Below are 19,613 nucleotides of genomic sequence, written 5' to 3'. Positions count from 1 at the left end.
GCTTTCACATACATAACTTTAAATCAGTAATATCCTTCATGGTCCCGTGATTTGTTGGCTCCATATGTAACCTCTTGGCCCATTAAATTGGCTCCAACTCAAATCCCGTGGCTCCTTACTTTCCGTGTTCTTTTTGTTGGGAAGGGCCATGGAGTGGAGGAGGGCACGGGCAGAAGAAACGAGAAGAAGCTAGAGAAAGAAGGGAAAAAAAAAAGGAATTCCTTCTACTGAAATTTCTAAATGTGGAACTCATTGTCTGTGCCCGCTTTGAGGCAGACAAACAAAAAAAGAAAGAAAACAACCCCGGAGTTTAAATACTTGTTGAAGTCTGAGCTTCTCCCTGCACCCGTCCCCCTCTTATAAAATTCAAGCTGAAGCCAGCAGTTCACGTCGAGCTCTTGAAATGTCACCGGCAACATGGCTGTGATTCTGATTTTCTGGGCAACGCCCGTCGGGTCCCTGTTGCAGCTCAATTAAGTGAACTCGGCCCCTCTCGGATCTGGCTTGCCAGCTGCATTGAATTTGGGTTCATTGGGTGATTTATCGGGCCTGCTGATGTACAGCTGCGTGATTTAGGAGTGCAAAAAACCCTGGAATGCACCATAAAGCAATATATGCATTATTATTAATAATAATAATAAAGATAAATGTCAGCCCCCAGTGACTCTGGTGGCCCCTGCCACTCCATTTAACATTTTAACGGTGGCATGTGGCCCCTGCGTGGCACTTGGTTCTGTCTGGTGCCTTCAAGGAGGCTAAGAAAAGGTTATTTGTCAAATGGTGGGTGGGAGCTGGGGGGTATTTTTAAAGCTCCAGGTCAGGCGGGCCCAGCTGCATTCCTGTCCCTGTCATTGAACGAGCTGAACTTTGTCACATTATTAAGCTGTCAGCAACGCCAGGGCGTTGTTTAGATTTCTGGTGGGAACTCCTCACACATGCTCCAGGGCTCCATGGGGATTTTATCAACACCATTGTAAAACATGCACAAATGAGCTGTGCTGGGATTGCCCTGGGAACACTGGGCCTCTTGGCCTCATCAGACGGGATGGAAATGCCACAGCCTGGCTTCGGTGCCACCCACGGGCACCCTCCCCAGAGCTCACTGCGAACACCCACTGCCCGCAGGTCCCCTGGCTCTGCTGTGCCCCTGCTCCCTGAGGGTCCTGCCTTGGCCTCAGGCAGGGGGGACACGGGAAGCGCTGAGTTCAGATTCAGACGCAGCGGATGTGGCCCAATGGGCCCTTCAGCTCCTGGTTCACTCCTCTTTCCTCCCTCTGTCCAGTTTCTCCCTCGTTCCTGAGAGCCGAATGTTCTCATATTGTTAGTTTTCCAGGCTGCAAGCTGGAAAAACTCCAGGTACAAATGAGAGAAGTTAAACTATCAAGAATTATGGGGCACACGGTCTGCACAAGGAAGGTCTGCATTCAAATAGGACTGGAATCAAGAGCTGGGCTTTAAATTTTAGCTCTCAGCAACGAGACACCAGCGAGGGGATTCAGGCTGGGGGCCTCGGCAGCCCTCAGATCACAGCGCTGCACGTAGCCCACGCTACACATCCTCGTGGAACTGCCTGCAGACAGTGGACACACGTGTGGAAAGAGGGCGTGGGAAAAATAGGTGGCAATGGGGCAGTGTAGATTCAGGATCCTCAGGTTCTGAAATTAAACTAGGGAAGCAGTGTTCCCACCATCGAAGGGAAGAGGTGAGCCGGGGCCAGCCCGGGGCACCCTGGATCCTGCTAGCCGTGAGCAGTGTGGAAAGAACTCTGTCCCCTCCTGGCTCTGTGCCCTCAGGCCATGCCCATCTGTGCAATGGCTAGAACAGTAGCCCGTGCCTTGTAGGATGACCTGGGGACATATGTGAATGACAATGCTGAGTCTACTCCTGATCATCACAGGCAACTCTGACGACCTGTTTTCTGAAAAAGCTGCATCCAGGCCGGGGGACTCCTCAGCACCCCCAGCTCTTTCTGCTCTGATCTGTAGCAGCTCCAGTTTCCTGGGCTTGGCTGTGCCCCGAACCAGCTCTGTGAACTTGGAACACGCACTCGACCCTCTGGCTAGTGAGGAAGGTGTGCTAACGACTCAGTCCTCCTCTAACTGCTTGATTCTCTCTCAACTTGCACGATCAAAAACAGGAGTCCGAGCCACTGTTCAGCATCCAGGGGCCTCGCGAGGCTGAAACAATGTAGGCAGTGACACTTACACACATGAGCGACCCGCACCTAAGTAAAAACACATGGCCTCCTACCCTCCCCACTCCAGCGCACAGCGCACGTGGGTGGTCCCCGCAAGGAAGTGGAAAAGATTGTGTACCTGCTCCGAGGAGTTTTTCCACATAAGAGGAGCCCGGATCTTTCTCCAGACCTCCCACTATCGACAATGTGGTCCATCACCCTGCAAAGAACTCCTCAGGGATGGGAAACTTCTCCTAACAAGGCCCCTTGTTACCACCACGGGAGCTGCCTAACAACCTCATTAAATCCGGTCGGTCCAGGCCTCCCGACGGATGTTCTGGACACATCAGGTGGAAGCCACAGGCCTCTTCCGAGACACGCAAGGCACTGCAGTTTCTCCTCCGTCAGAGTGTGTGCTGGTGGACACTGTGAATGCCCACCACGGATGCTGCCGCATTTGTTGGCAGGCAAGGCCGGCAAACGCAAGTCGTCACCCTCGGGCACGAGACACGCAGAGAGTGGGATAGATCACTGACATGTCATGATGCAGACGTGAGGCAGCCATGAAGATTTAGAATGAAGAAACCTGAGCTATGTCCGTTTCTGCCATCGTGTAACCCGCAGCAAGCCACTTCCACTCACCGCACCTCCTCCTCAGATGACTGCACCCGCCCTGCCTCCTCTTCCTCAGAGGACTCTGGTGGCTCAGAAGAATAAGTGGAAATGGGGCTTCCAACAATACCGAGCTCCGAGATGACTGATGGAAATAACACCCTGAAGTTCTCGACACGGAAGCAAGCACGCAGTAGGAGCGCAATAATTATTTGCTGTTATTATCTTTGTCAATCTATCTCCCTTCTAGGATAGATTAGTGCTGGACACTGAGCTGGATGCCATACAATATGATTTCATTTAATCTCCACATGTTACAGATGAGGAAACCGAGGCTCAGGAGGAGGACTTCTCACAGGCCCTTCAGTCAGGGCTGGGACTCACACCCAGGCACTAACTCCAAAGCGGGAGCTCCTTCACTTTTAACTGAGTGCGGTACTATGTGTGGAAGCACAATAGTGCTGATAACTCATATTAGTATTATTTCACTAATGACCCTGATTTCTTGGGATAATCCCTATCAGTTGGGATGTATTTGGCCGCATGCGGCAGGTTGCTCACCTGGCAGTGGTCCAGGTGATAAAGGCACTGCGTTATCTTACATAAACACAAGAGGGAGGTGGTTCTAGATTCAGCAGCTCTGCGAAGTCAGAATACCAAGGAGTTGGGTTGGCATTTCCATGATTCTCTGATCTTCCCCCTAAGTGCTGCAGGATGGCTGCCAAAGGCCCAAACATCACACCTTCACACCATAGCATCAATGAGGAAAGGTGAGGAGGGGTCAGAAAGGCTTTTACTCATACATATATATTAATATTAATATTAATTATTTTTTACAGACCCCCTAGCAGAGTTTTACTTACATCTTATTGGCTGAATTGAGTCACTGGCGATGGGGAAGAGAGTAGCTATAAGTGAACTGGAACAGTCATATTTATCCCCTGGGATTGCAAGAAGAAAATTTGGAGTTATGCTTAGCAAGAGTGAAGAGGGAAGGTCAATAGGGTAGTCAACAGTTCCTCTACATAGTATTCAAGCCCCCACTTCTATCCCATCTCAACCCACTGCCCTTCTGCACCCCTACTTTCACTGCTCTCTGTTCCTGGCTCCATCCAGCTGGTCTCCTCATTACCTGACACTTATAATTTGAAAGAGAGGTGGTCTAGCACCGTGTTTAAAAGCATGGACTATAAATCCCCCCAAAGGTATTTGGTTCCTGACTATAATATCTGCTAGCTGTGTGACCATGGATAAGTCGGTGTTTCTGGGCCTCAGCTTCCCACCTGGAAAATGAGATTAATAATGGCCCCTACCGCATAAGATTGTTGTAAGAGCTACAGGGCTTAAAGCAGAGTGTCTGATAAGTAGTAAGTGCCATTTGTTTACTCTCATTTTGTTATTAAACTATCCCCTTCATTACTTAAATGCTAAGTTATAAGACAAGGACAATATCTAGATCAGTCCATTCATATGGCAGTTATGAAAATTGAGATCTAGAGAGTTTAATTAGCTAATGTTCTCAAGGTCACAAGGCCAATTACAAACTGTGTTGGCAGGTCATTGAAATATAGACATTTTGATGTCAAGGGTGCTCTTTGGGAAACCTTCTGAAATGTTTTGGGGCCTCTGGGTCAGGGTTTCTCAAGCCTGGAAATTCACCATAACCATCAGAACCCCTGGGAACATGTTAAAAATTATGATTCCTGGACCCAGTTTCTGATTCCTTGAATCAGGCTTTCTATGGCTAAGGCTCAAAGCTGTTATTTGAACAAACTTCTGAGATGATTTATGAACCAAAGGTTTATAGCCACTGCTGGAGGGACTGCATTTCCTTCAGACAGAGGCTCACATGGACAGGGAGAAGGGCATCTCTAAGGACCAAGGTGGACCTCCATGGGGACATGACTGTGGACTCAGATAAGGAGACACAGGGTAAGGATTCCTTGGCTCCAGTTTAGTCATTCAGTCAGAACTGTAAGGCTTTAGAGACTGAGAAATTTGGCAAATTCTATGAAGTTTCATGTTGAGGAAGAAGACAAGATGGGGAGAAGCAACTCCCCAAGACCTGGCCTATCACTCAGTTCTCAATTTTGGGCATTTTTCCCGGGGCTAATTGCATTTAAAATGTCACTGGGGAAGGCTGACAACTTGGAGGACAAATGGGATAAAAGACCAGTGTATTCGTTTTCTATTGCTGCAGAACAGATGAGCACGATGTAGCAGCTTAAAACAACACACATATATTATCTCACAGCTGCTTTGGGCAGGAGTCTGGGCACCGTCCAGCAGGATCCTCTGCTTCAGGATGTCTCATAAGGCTGCAGTCACGGTGTCATCTGGGGCTGAGGTCTAATCTCGAGTTTCGACTGGGGAAGAACCTGCTTCCGAGCTTGCACGATTGTTGGCAGGATTCAGTTCCTTAGGAGTTGTTGAGTGGAGGAGCTTGGCTCCTTGTTGGCTATTAACCAAAGGCTGCTCTCAGCTCCTGGCCTTAAGGGCCTCTCCAACTTGACAACTCACTTCATTAAAACCAGAAGGAAGTGACAATCTTTTGTAACTGATCAGAGAAGTGTAACCCGATCGCATAACCTAATCAACGCTGCAGTGTTCTATTGGGTAGAAGCAAAGCATTCAAGGGAAGGGGATTACACAAGGCTGTGAGTCCCAGGGCTTGGGTACTTTGGAACCTCCGTATTGGAACTTTCTCTCTCAATCAAAGTGGTTGAAGCCATTGAAGAGAACTGTGGAAGATGCAAATATGTTACATGAGCAGGATTACATTCATCCGTATATATTATCTCTCAAATTATTACATTAGCTGGTTGCCTCATACTTATTCATCAAATATTACTGATGATCAACTGGAGGTATACTATATTATACTATATTATCTTTATATTACATATGAAGCAACAGACTTCCCTCATAAGCATTTTAATCCCAAAGGAGAAATATATTATTATAATACTTGCTGTTAAAATCCTATTGCTAAATCGCTTTATGCAAAGCCACCTCTGGGAGTGAGAGCACAGGATCTTCTAAAAATCTTCTATTCAATGCAAATATATTATTCCAGGAGAAGGAACTTATATTTATTTTATATTTCAGCAAGTTTGGACTGATAGTCACAGACCAGGTGTAAGTAGAAATACAAACTCAGATGTGGGGGGCAACAGTATCAAGAACTTAGAGGGCTATAGAAGGGTCTCTTCTTGACTAGGGAGAGGCTGTGGCAGAAGGGGGTAGGCAGGCAGTTCCAGAGGGACATTCTTCAGCAACAATTCTGCCTGGGGCGGACTCAAGTTTCAGCCAACAAGAAGTTGGCACAGAAAGGTGCTTGGTAAAATGCAGACTCCTTTAGCCACCATCTCCCACCAAACATTATTAATGCAAAAGGAAGTATAAAAGGAGTGTCGTTATTAATTGTATGAATCCAACAAGTATTCATTAGATGCTTTCTCTCTACAAAGCATGTGGGCTCTGTCTTCGCTCCTGTGCAACTTGTGAGACCACAGCATGACAACACCATGACCCGCGTGTAATACACGGAGAGAATTATCTACAGCTCGCATGGGAACCCTGCCAAGCAGAAGAAAATATGGCCCAAATCCCCCTTGCACAGGGCTCTTTGTGAGAGAACAATGAGAGAAGCCAGCCTGACATTTATAAAGTGGGAGCCTCAAGTGGAAACAACTTCTTGGAAAGAGAGCTGGACGAGAGGGGCATGGAGGTGTGGAGGCAGCATTGGATCACAATGCTGAAGGGACTGCTCCTTTGGAGACTTTAACACATTCCCTGAACTTACATTGGTGCGGGGGGAACTGGGACAGAGAGATTAACAAGCCAACAAACCACTGATTTGACAGGACCATGATGCTTGGCTCCCAGTGCAAGGCCAGGGACGGGACATCAGGCTCACCCAGGGCCGGGGAGGTGGGAGGGCCAGGTCTCTAGCTGAGGCTTCTGAGCACAGTCAACTGCTTTATGAGCTCCAAAAGTCACCGCTGGCGCAAGAGAGCAGAGAACGTTTGCACTGAGCTACGGAATTCTGTTTCTATTTTAAGTACCATTTTTTTTAACACTACAAGATATCCACATGCAATCATTTTTTACTGTGCCTATACTGGTCGCTCCAATTTATGACAGCTCATGGCGATTCCTTCTGCAAATGACAAGTGGCCAAACCGGTCTCTCTGACCCAGACCAGCCTCCCAAGCTGCGGGCCATTCTCCTTGGCGGTCAAGGACTCTCGCAATTAGGTCCGTGTTACGGGGCATGCATGGTGGGAACGCCTAAGGATGGGCAGCTGTACCTCTGGCCTTGGGAGCTTCATGAGAACTGGGTCTCGAATGGACATCTAACCACAAGGGCTTGGGAGGAAAGAATTTGAAAATTCAACAGAACTTAGAAACCTTGAAACGCTAATTACAATGCAAGACTCAGGGCCTATTGCAGTGAGAAGGTGTTTCTCTGTTAGTGGCAGAACAAGGTGTCTCTTGGGATGAACACTAACATTGCTGAGTAACAAAATGGGGGTCTGGGGAGGGAGAGACACAATCTAACTTGGTTGTGAGTCTTTTCTTGAGAGGGTGCTCATGATTTTCCTTTCTTTTTAGCTTCCTGATTTTAATATGTGTGGCCTTTACACTGTCAGGAAACAAAGATATGTAAAACACATGTCACAATTTACTATGTTGAGTTCAAATAATATTATGATTTGTTTTCTTTCACATTTCTAACATTAATACTGCCCCCTCACCACCCACCACCCAAAATAGTTTTTCTTCTGGAACAGGAGGACCTCAGATTAAGAAACGTTAGGGTAGCATGTTATGATACATGAGTCTTGGGAAGGAGAGGAATGGAGAGAGGATACTCACCTACTTCAAGCCCCCCCCCCCCCCCCCGCCCCTCCACTCCCCCCACACCCCGCCGCCGCACACACACATACACCAAACACCTGGAAGCAATACTTATGACCTGGAGCAAATCCATAACATTTGCAGAAAAGTTACTTGAAAATGAGAATCTCTGAAATTTAGAATAAGAAGGGACTTGGAAATTCTCTGCTACAATCCATTCATTTCAGAAACCAAGAAAGGGTAGGTATCAACCAACAAGGTCACAACAAATGAGGAGCAAAAACTAAGATACAATGCCAGCCAGGTGTGTCTGGCTCCCGAGCCTGTATTCTTCCTCCATGCTGGGCCACACCTGAGACATTGGCAGTGCAGAGGGATTCAAGCATCGCACCTATTCCTTCTCAGGCCTCTTGCAGTGACCACTTTCTACGTGAGCCTGTAAATCTATCTCCTGTCCTCCAGGGGGCAGTGTGTCCTGACTCCTGTTGTGCCTCTCCTCTGGCCCCCTCCCCATGTGCCCAGCCATCTCCCGGGTCCCAATAGACACGAAGATGCTTGTCCAGTTGGCTTGAACCCCTTGGTTTGGTGTCAGAGTCCCCTCCCATCTCTTTGGTAACTTTCCCTATGGTGATCTTGTAACAGCTTCTTACACACACAGAAACTGACGATAGTTAACAGTAAGAATCTCAATCGAAGGAGATGTGACTATTTAAAAAGCAAAGGGTATGTTTTAGTTCACAGAGCAGAGCTGATCTGGAAATAATCTGGTTTCGATATGCTGCTAGCGCAGCCCTTTGAATATAAGGCCCTTGCAGAACTCACTATCTCTAATTTCTTTTGTTGCAATTTTCCAATAAAATCTGGCAGTGGCCCAACTTCTCAGAGGACTAATAAGGATAAGAATGCCCCTGATTTTCCTTCAAAATGAGAAATCATTTCAACGTGAGGCGTCCAGCCACAACTGGCACAGCCCCCATGGGTCTCTGGGTTTTCAGAGACCCAGGCCTCTCTCTGACCATCCCAGCAACCTCCCAGACTTATCATTATTCAGCCGGCGGCCCAGAGCTGTGGACTGCTTAGTTCTCTCTAAAAGCACTTACGGACAGCTTAATGAAAGGAAAGAGGAGCAAAGAAAGGGGAAAAATGCTTTTTTTAGGAACAGAACAAAATATCATGTTTTCTTCTCTCTCTCTCTCTCTTTTTCCCTTTTTGCAATATTTCTCCTCAGAGAAAATTATAGTCTTTAAAGCCAGCAATGTGCTCTGTATGTTTTGCTTATTACAGTGGTTAAAATGAGAACCATGGGTGATGGAGTATCATTATAACATTCTTGATACCCCTGATATATTTGTGCAAACATAGCTGTGGGCAACGCATGCACCATGATGAGCCCGTGTTGTCCGGGGAACTTTCTCCTCTTCTTTGTTTATTTGCACAGCTTCTCGCCTTTCTCTGGAATCTGTAGTTTGTATTCCTTCTTACAGTTTCTGCCTCTTCAAACTCCATTTTTCTTTACCTTTCCTTCTTTCCCACCTCCCTCCAGCAGCATTAAAATGTTTTCGTGCCAAACAGTTCGGGAAGGAAATGGTTCAAGTTAGAACTGGAGTAAAATGGAGGCTGTATTCTCAACATAGGAGTCCTGGTCATTACTCCATCCCCTTCGGTTCTCATCTGTGTCTTTCTCTATTTTCTCTTCCTGTCCAGAGGACCTGAGGAAGAATCCGCCCTCTCCTACACAGGGGACCTAGAAGACAAAAAAATAAAAACTTAATCCCATTCACTGGCTGTATTTGGATGGCTCTGAGCCCAATGCTGTTGGGACACAAAGCAGTAACACCCTGTGCATTCCAGTCCCTGCTCTAAAAATGCTTTCAATGCACAGAAAAGAAATACATGAGTCATTAGTAAGACCAGACAGGCCAAGGGACACAGAAGTTCAGAGGAATAAGGGCCCTCTGAGGGCTTAAAAATTCTAGAAAGACTCCATGGATGTGGCCCCAGGAAAGCAGAGAGAATGAGGTGGACTTTTCAGATAGAAGCAGCAGTAACCTTAAGGGCAGCTCAGGTAAGTCGCCATTGTCCTAGGTCAGGGGTGGGCAACCTTTTTGTGAGTGCATGCCAAAACCAGCAAAATCTCTGACTCAAAATTTTTCTGCGTGCCAACCCTAATTTTTTGAGAACATGTTACACCTACTTGATATCTCTTAAGGTGTACGTATGTGAAGAACCTTGAAGAAATAATGAAATTCATTCGAGCAACAAAAACACAGTATATGATGATGAAAAATACATTTACTTTTTAATGTATACATGTACACTGATAGTCCGACAGAAAACTTTATGACTCCGTTTGATATTATCAGTGGGACTTTTTGCTGCTGCATCACTGATGACAGAGATTTGACATCAGGTTTATATTTTGTGACCTTCAGAGATATGCACGGGCTACTACTTTCATCTGCCAGGCTACTCCTATTACAAGACTTAACAAAATTCATCACTGAGAACAAAGATTCACAAGCGTATATGGATGAAACCAAAACACTGGTTGGATCTAGGAAGGCAGGGAGAGTTAAGGCAGAGGCATAGAAATTGCTCTTCCCCTCTCTTGTCAATCCATGTCTATGGTCCTTAAGATAACTTGTTATGTAAAATTATTTATTTATCCAAGACGTACCTACACTGAATTTATCTGAAAAATAAAAAAGTTGATATTAAGAAAAAAATTGTAAATGAAAGATTATAAGAGAGGGTTTCGCATGCCAGCAAAAGTTACTGGCGTGCCATGTTTGGCACGCGTGCCAGGGGTTGCCCACCTCTGTCCTAGGTCAGCTCAACACTGGAGGTTTGTGGAGTTTCCCTAAGAAAACTTTCTAAACAGGCATTACTTATATTCTACATGACAATTTGCTCACGTTGTTGGTCTCTGGTGCTAATGATGCAAATGTTGTGAGTCTGAGCCCTCTGCTTAATATTTCATGTCTACTTACTCTTTGGGTTCTATCTGAGGACACAAACAGTTTGGGATTCTGGCTAAAGTCATGGATTCTCTTCCCAGAAAAATGAACATAAACACAATATTATGCTTTTAATTTCAGGTGCTCCCTGAAGCCTCTTCTACAAGCCCAGGGTAAAAATGCCTTGACTATACCAGCCCTGAAAGAGAGAGGTTGAGTTTATTCATCTTGCTAGTTCAGTGCCCAGAACATAGTAGTTGGTGAATAAACACTGAATGAATAAAAGTAAATTCTGTGTCTCCCTCACTTGTCGGCTCCATGTTCCATCAGTCCTTTCTCGTTGGGCCACACACCCACACTTCCTGCTGGTCCGGGTGCCCATGTGGAAGATTCTCAATGGACCTGCTCACTGTGTCTCAGCTCCTATCCTGGTATCTGATAACTTGTTCTTCTCTTTTTTCCTTTTTAAATTAAAAAAAATGTACTTGAAAGATAACACACAAATCTAGTTCTTATATTCCCATTCAACATTTACAAATTGCTCGCTTGTTAGAACAAAAACCAATACTATGGAACATAAAACTCATAACTCAGTGGTTTCTCTAAATATGCACCCTATGTTCACTGCAGCATTATCCACGGTGGCCAAGACATGGAAACAACTGAAGTATTAATAGATGATTGGTCAAAGGTGATGTGGTACATATATGCAATGGAATACTATTCAGCCATCAGAAAAAATGAAATATTGCCATTTGCAACAACATACATGACTTTTGAGAGTATCATGCAAAGAGAAATAAGTCAGACAGAAAAAGTCAAGAATCATATGATTTCACTCGTATATGGGATGTACATGTGAAAGCAACAAATGAATGAACACGACAAATAAATAAAAACTCACAGACAGAGACAAAATTATGGTGGTTACCAGAGGAAATGGGGAGTGGAGGGAGGTAGAAGAGGGCAAAGGTGCTCAAATATATGGTGACAGAGACTAGACTTTGGGTGGTGAGCACACAATACAATATACAGATGATGTATTGCGAAATGTACACTTGAAACCTACATAATTTTATTAACCAATGTTAATAAATTTAGTAAAATTAAAATAATAAATTAGTAAAAATTTAAAAAATTACAAATGATAAAATCTGGGATAACTTCGGCCATTGCAAAAGTAATTTAATACGTAGAGTATTGGATTTTTTTAATTCACCTTCTCATTGTGAATGCTCAGTTTGTTTCTTATCTCCTGAGGGCTGGACGGTAATATCTAGCAGTTAAAGAAATCCAATGCCAACACATTAAAGGAAGAAAAATAGACAAGACTCCCATTCTTCTGGTTCCTGTCCCAGGTAAGCCCCAGGCATCTTCATGGGTGCTTTCCAGAAGCAGCGCCTCAGTCTTGTATTCTAATCATGAAGTAACTCCCATGAGGAGAGTTGAAGCCTAGTGGAGTGGGGCATGTGTCCTGGGAAGGTCGGAGGACAAGATGCCTTGTGGCAGGGGGAAGCTGACAGCACCCCTCTGGTGATGCTCTATGTTAAGAAATGTTATTTAAAATTTTGAAATAACACAAAGAATTACTAAGTCCTCTTTTAGAGTCATATTAGAGCATCAGTTCATAAGCCTTCCTAAGAGTACTCTGATTCTATTATGAGGATGTAGCCTTTTTGACTTATTATTTAATACTAGTGCCCCAGTGCATGGATTTGTGCACATTGGAAGGAAATTAATTAGAAGGTGGCCTGCCGGGTGGGACTGGGCAAGAAGGGGCCGGACATACCCTGGAGCCAACCTCCTGCGGGCTCTTTTCGGCCTGCCTCACCTGGGGCGGCACTGTGGCTCGAAGGGCATCTGTGGAGTGAGTGTCTTTTCTCTGGCAGGTGGGGTCCCTCAGCCTGGCCTGCGGGGATTGGGCCAAAACCCACTGTCCAACATCCCCCGAGGGGTCCAGATTGCGAGAGGGCGGTTCTCAGGTGATGCACCCCGGAATTGGGTTCCCTCCTCTCTGGTTCCAGTTATGTCACCCAAGAACTGCAGCTGCCAAGTCACTGCAGCTCAGTAGCTCCTGCATTGTGAGTCTGCCCCCTGGTGGTCAGTCTGCGTCATAGCTACGGGTCGGAGCATCTGTTCCCTGGTGGTCATTGCGTATCATAGCTACCGGTCGGACAGTTGGATGGTTGCTTAGGCTTATTATTTAATATTAGAGGCCCAGTGCATGAAAATTGTGCACTGGTAGGGTCCCTAGTGGCTGCCAGCTGCCGGCCGGGGCCTCCCTCCCTTCCTCCAGCTGGCCCCGTCCCCTGGTCGAACTCCCGGACAACTCCCGGTCAAGGGGACACTTTTCATACTACGTTTTTATTATATAGGACTGATTAAGAGCCCAGACTTTGTAAAGTTAGATGTTAATTTGTAGGAGGTAAATTTTTCTGTGACACTGATGCAAGTAATGTCTGTGTACTAGAACACATAACTCCTCCCACCCAATATCCTTTTAGCATATTGCAGGATTCTTTTTTTAACTTCCACAACCTTTTATTACCAAACTCTAGCAGGTTTAACTTTGAGCCCAGCTAACAGCATCTCTAACAGGACCTAGGATGGAGGTTCAGACCTAATAAAGATGGTCTCTTAAACAAGGGATTAAAAAGATACAAAACATCCACATAGAAATTGAACTGTGACCTCCTGGTTCATAGGCTGACCCTCAACCACTGAACCACATCGACCATGCAAATAAGTATTTTTTAAAAGAGCTAAACTCTTCAGTGTTTCAGAAAATGGTATCCCAAAGTGATTTCAATCCAGAAAAAACAGCATTTGGCACTATGCTGCCTTTTCTCCCAGTTCAAGATACACATGGGAGAAAACCATTTCCCCTCTTAAAAAAAAAAATCCCCCTTCTCCTCCTTCCTGTTCAACTTCCACTGCTTGTTCCTAGAAACACCCAGAGAACAATATAAACAAGGCCCCGCCCCCTTCTCTTGGCCTCTGCCAGTCGGAAGGCTCACAGCAGGGACTGTTTCTTAGGAATTTTCTTTTCTGCTACAATCAGGAAACTGACCCCTAATTTCTGGGAACTGGCAAAAAATAAATAAATAAATTTTAAAAATCCCATTTCCTTCCAGGAGGGGCCTGAGGGCTCTGTAAAGGATCAAAGGGCAGCGGACCTGGCCCATGTGCGAAGGGGGCCTTTCTATATAAAAACGCCCAACACCTTATAACCTAACGTTTAACCTACAGGTAAAAGCGAGTAGAGTAGCGGCTGACTTAGATACTAAAAAGTTGTTTATCTCCCCATCTTCAACCACTAAGGAAACAGAGGGGAGGAGAGTCTAGAGAATTTGATGTCCTCTCCTTCCCAAAGCTTTGACATGTCTTCTAAGCCAAAGCCAAGTTCCTGAGACAGACACGTGGTCACAGGGTACAGTCTCTGCTGGATAATGCTGCCACTCCTGGGCAGCCTGGCACATGGCCCCTTTACTGAAACTTTTTTCCCTGGTTTGCATAGTGCCTAAGGATCACTAGGGAAATTATTTTCTCGATTCCACTTTGTCACTGACAAATACTTCAATAGCAGCTTCTAGAACAGCCGTGGGCAAACTACGGCCCGCAGGCTGGATCCGGCCCGTTTGAAATGAATAAAACTAAAAAAAAAAAAAAGACTGTACCCTTTTATGTAATGAAGTTTACTTTGAATTTATATTAGTTCACACAAACACTCCATCCATGCTTTTGTTCCGGCCCTCCGGTCCAGTTTAAGAACCCATTGTGGCCCTCGAGTCAAAAAGTTTGCCCACCCCTGTCCTAGAAACTTCCCGGAGGACCCCCTCCCTTCCAGTTCAGGGTCACAGATCCTTCCAGCCTGGGCTCCTCGCCAGACTTTTGCAGCAGCTCGTTGGTTTTCGAGGAATGTCTTCACCCAAAGAACCTCCTATACATGACAATGGGGAGGGATGGGTGGTCTGCAGCACGTGGTGGCGCTTCCTATCGATGGCACTGCCCTTCTTCCAAGCACAGGAGCCCCAGAGCAAGAAGATGAGGCCACTCAAGTTCTGAGTTAGCCAGGACACAACCACATCAGTAAATTGCTCCCAACCTTTCTCCTTATGAGAACTGGCCTGATGGGCCCGATGGTGAGCACAGCGTTGAGTAGAACACCTTGCTTGGCCCACCCAGATACATCTCCATGGCCAGGATGCACAAAACCATCTATTTCTGTAGCCAGCTCCTCATAAATGTTTTCCAAACTGGGCAGAGATGGAACAGGTCTTTGAACACTAAAGCAGAGCCATGAGTTTGGTTGGGTCCATGATATGGACCTTCACGTCTCTTATGTTGCACATTTGGGTCCATGTGAAGACTTGGTGTGAGGGTGGATAAACAGTGTAATATCTTCTTTCTTCTGCAACAAATCCCATTTATATATATAAAAGCCTAAATGACCATCACAACCGAACGACCGGAACAGCCAGAATGATCAGTCAACCAGTTGCTATAATGCACACTGACCGCCAGGGGGCAGATGTTCAAGGCAGGAGCTGCCCCCTGGTGGTCAGTGTGCTCCCGCAGCCCCTCCCCCTGGCTGGTCAGCCCCCTGATAGGTCTCAATCACCTGTCAGGCCAAGGGACCCCACTTGTGCACTAATTCATGCACTGAGTCTCTAGTTAGCTTTATAAAACACGGTTTTCTGAACTTTCTGCTGAGGTGCTTCTTCCAATTCTCACAGAAACCCACTGGCACATTTTGAGCCAAGAGTCTAAGCAGGGCCGCGGCCTTGTTCTTCTGGAGGCAGACCAACTGCTTGGGGCTCAGTGGCAACAAGGGCGGTGTGCTGGGCTTCTCCTGCTCTACTCGGGCCTTCTTGGCAGGACTGACCACTGCATCCCCGCTCTCCTCAGCTACGGCCGCCCCGCTGGTTACTGGTGGGGCTCAGGGAGAAGAAGGAGTAAAGTATTTTCTGGCCGATCATCCCAAAGCAATCCAGGGACCCTCGAGTCGGGGGGAAGTGAAGGCACGTGAGGCTGGCGCAGGCCGTGGGCCCGCAATTGTCCTCTTTTTTTCTTTTTTAAGAGAGAGAGAGAGAAACATCGATTTGTTGTTCCACTTATTTTTGCATTCATTGGTTGAATCATGCATGGCTCTGACCTGAGATGGAACCCAAAACCTTGGAGTATTGGGATGGTGCTTTAACCAACGGAGCTACCCGCCCAGGGCCATCTTGCAGGATTCTTGATTGATGAGTTCAATAAATCTTTGACCCGTGCTCACTCTCTAGCTGTATGGGAATTATGATTTTTAATATTTTGAAAACTATGAGCTGCATGTCAGCTGTGGTCAGAGGCCAACATTGGGGGCATTTTAGCTTCCAGAGTGCTGTAGAGCAGCACTACTCAGCCTCTCGTGCATGCACAAAACATCTGGGGACCTTGCTAAAATGCAGGTTCTGTTTTGTAGCTCTAGAGTGGGCACATCTCACAAGCATCCTGGAAGGGAATGCCAAATCTGCTGGTCCATGGCCAGCACTCGGTAGTCTGCAGAATTCAAAGGGTCTTCACAAAAGACTGAATGAATCTGTATCTCCCCTCTGTTCCTTGCTTCCATATAGGCATGGCAGAACCAACCCAAAAGATGGTCCTGACTACCATAGAACTGGGCTTGGAGGGGAGTTTCTGGGAACTATTCAGGGAGGTTGGAGTGTATGTAGAGGGGTGCGGGTAGGAGGGTGGGACAACATAAAGGAAATGAAGTGATTCATGCTGAACTGTGATTGCAGGGGCATTAAATACAATCAGAGAGAAACCCGATCTGCCCATTGCAAAGGGAACCATCCAACTCTGAGCGCTGCTCTCCAAGCAACACAGCTCCCCCCTCTTCTGATGGGACCCACCCAGCTCTTCCCCAAGGAGCCCTTCGGGGCTGTCAAGTGCATGGACAGCTCTCAAACTACAAGTTTCCCATGGCAGCTGAGCTGTTCGCACCTCCTTTGGGAAGAGGAGAGGTGGGTCCCTGTTGTTTTCAGTGGGCACATTTCAACACTTTGGTGGCCCGACTCTGCTCTGCTGCAGGCCTTCCTACAGCGTGGTGCACTCGTGTTTTTATCTTTCACATTTCTTGGAAACACACAGATTTCAGAGACTCCAAGAGACACACAAAGCTTTAATTCACTCCCACCCAGGGATCTTTACCAAAGTGAAGAGGCATGCGTTCCCAGGGTGAACAGAGAGCTTCGATTCTGGTTCTGAAGGCCTGCTCATGGGCTGGACTTCACTGAAATGAGAAGGAAAGAGGGAGGGGGGAGGAGGAAGGGAGGGAACAAAGAGGAAAGAACACAGGGAGGGAAGGATTGTTCCTAGAGCCGGATTTATTTCATGAAAGGGCTATTCCTTCTTCTGAAAGTATGTCCTGCCTTTTGGGAGGTGGAATGAAATGTTTTCATTGAGATGATATTGATAGTAGATGACCAGTTTTTTTGTTTAGGTTTTTTCAAGCCTCATTCAGTACAGAAAAACATTGGCAATCCCATCTTAGTCCTCTAATTTGGGGGGAAACTGTTCTCCTCTGCAAAGCCACACACCCAAGGACCACTTGCCCTTGGCTCTCAGATAAGACTACAGACAAGACGCCCCTGAGTATAAGAGAGTCCACCAGCTGTCTGGAAAACCAGCTCTTTACTCCAGAGCTGGGGGAGCAGGTAACTTGGTGTCAGACACTGGAGAGCCCCTCTCCTCCTCCCGTCACCAGTTTGCTTAGAGGGAGGTGACACTTGACACGGCAGGTAACAGAGCATCTTCTGCAGTGGCTTAATATGCTGTTTGGAGACTGAGAATGAGTTGGAGTTTGAAGACCGGGGAATGAGTCTTGGTTCTGCCATTTAAAAACTGTGTGCACTTTTGCAAATGGTGTAATCCTTTGGAAGCAGAAAAGACTACCAAAGTTGCCAAGAATCAGTAATGTATATAAAGAGCTCTGTAAAAAGTAATATAAAAGAGCTGTGAAAATATAATCTATTGTTACAAGTCCCCTCCCTCCCTCCCACGACATTTCCTCATACAAATGAAACGCTGTTGGGTTGAGAGCTAACATTTCCAGCCCAGTGTGCTCACTATTGGTGTGGGGGCAGCTACATGATCTCAGAGACAAGCAGTCAGATTTTCAATGATTTATTCAATTTTATTAATCTAGCGCCTATCAGGGAATTAATAGTTACCCAGGTAATTCAAATGTGTATTCAAAGTCAATAAACACTACAGAAATGAGGTAAAGATATAACCTATATAGTGAACAACACAAACTGATGAACAAAAATAGATCCAGAGACAGAGAAGCAGCAAACTGACTATCAAACCTCAGAGGGAAGGCAGGAGAGTAGGGAGAGGGGGTAAAAGATCAACCAAAGGACTAGTATGCATGCAGATAAGCATTACCAACAAGCACGGACACTAGGGGGGTGTGGACATGTGCTGGGGGGTGGGAGTGGCCTGGGAGAGGTCAAGGGGGTGGAAAGGAGACATACTTAATACTTTAATCAATAAAGAACTAAAAAAAACCCAAAACACAAAAAAAAACCCCGATATGACCTAACTAGGTAAGTTACAGCTTATCAAATCCTCTTACATAATACTGTAAGCTCACTTAACTCTTAAAAAAAATTGAGTATTATTTCCAATCATGCATGAAAATCAGAGATTCTAGAGATTAATTTACCATCCAAATTCACACCATCAGAGTGGTAAGGACAGGATGCTAGAGCCTAGTTCATGCTGACTCAGAGGCTCTGCTCTTTACCCTTCACCACACTGGACTATCACTACACTGAGCCCTAACTCACTGGTCATGAGGGAAAGCTTCAGGTAGGATTCCAAGGGTCAGACTGTCCCAAATTCACTGCTTATCAAAAGCGCAACTTTGGACCTATCACATCTGATAGATCCTGTACAATTCATAGGATAAATATAAAATCTCAAATAATTTCCAGGGAAGTATAAACAAAATACTTTGCAATTGTAAGAATTAGAATCACTAACTTTCTATAATGAGCTAAACTCATTTTTAGCCACGACTTGCTCTTTTTTACATAACCAGAATACAATGCAATGTCGTTTATTTTTCTTGGTAGGGTTGGTAAATGGAATTGCTCAGACCTGAAGGGTTAAATAAAATATTTTTATGCTATTTATGTTGAACATTAGCTAGCTCCCTGGACTAATATTGGACATTATCCCATCAGTGTATATTAGATGAAACATATGCATCTGTTACTGATGTTAAACATCTAATTGGGGGAGTGGAAATATAATATAATAAGGAGAATGTATATATGAGAAAAACTGAACTCTAAAATACTTTAAATTACAACATGATGCCTTCCACTTTATTTAATCAAGTCCTTTCTTATAACTCAGTTAAAATGAGAGGGAAGAGAAGAGAGGGAAAGTAATACTAAAATTTATTCCTAATTTTAACTCTGAAGTATACAATAATCATAGTGATTTGGTGAAATAGTTTGAAGTTTGCAAAGTAAAAAAAAAAAATAGTTCTGTGTTTTTCCTGTAAGTTCTCTTTCAAGAAGATAAATACAGAAACTTTACCTTAATCATTCTAATATTTCAACCCAGGAAAATTAAGATGTTGGTAATGTTAATGCATATGCTGTAGAAATAGACATGGACCAACGGTAGTGGGTCTGACTGGCAAGGGTCAGAGCCAGAAGGCTTACTGGACTTCTTAAACATGTCTGAATAAAACAAATTCATCTGACCAAGTATTTCGGTTACAACCAGTGAAGTGACCCAAGTTAGACTAAAAGAGCTTCATGTCTGATTCTATATATCAAAATGTGTTTGTCTTAAAAATGTGAGGAGAAAGTAGAAAATAAAATCTGTGTACCTAAAAAAACATTGATCTTGTCCAAAAGATTCCACCTCTCTTTCTTCCTTCAAATCTCTCCTGCCCCAAAAGATGGTGGCATCCAGTAATTACTCTACCTCCCATGGCAG

General features: G+C 45.3%; 1 pseudogene across 1 annotated transcript in view; it reads right to left on the bottom strand.

The window, feature by feature from the left end:
* Window positions 1–14,461: 14,461 nt before the first annotated feature.
* Window positions 14,462–19,613, bottom strand: part of LOC308521579 (uracil-DNA glycosylase-like) — a 102,943-nt pseudogene continuing 97,791 nt past the window's right edge. Inside the window, exons 3-4 of the transcript in view lie at window positions 15,283–15,536; window positions 14,462–15,034 (exon numbers count right to left, since the gene is read on the bottom strand). The product of the transcript in view is annotated as a uracil-DNA glycosylase-like (transcript). The remainder of the gene's footprint in view (window positions 15,035–15,282; window positions 15,537–19,613) is intronic.

The sequence above is a fragment of the Myotis nattereri genome (genome assembly GCF_964212035.1).
Source record: "Myotis nattereri genome assembly, chromosome: 6".
NCBI lineage: Eukaryota > Metazoa > Chordata > Mammalia > Chiroptera > Vespertilionidae > Myotis > Myotis nattereri.
The sequence above is the reverse complement of the archived record's forward strand: the minus strand, read 5'-3'. Positions and strand labels throughout refer to the sequence as shown.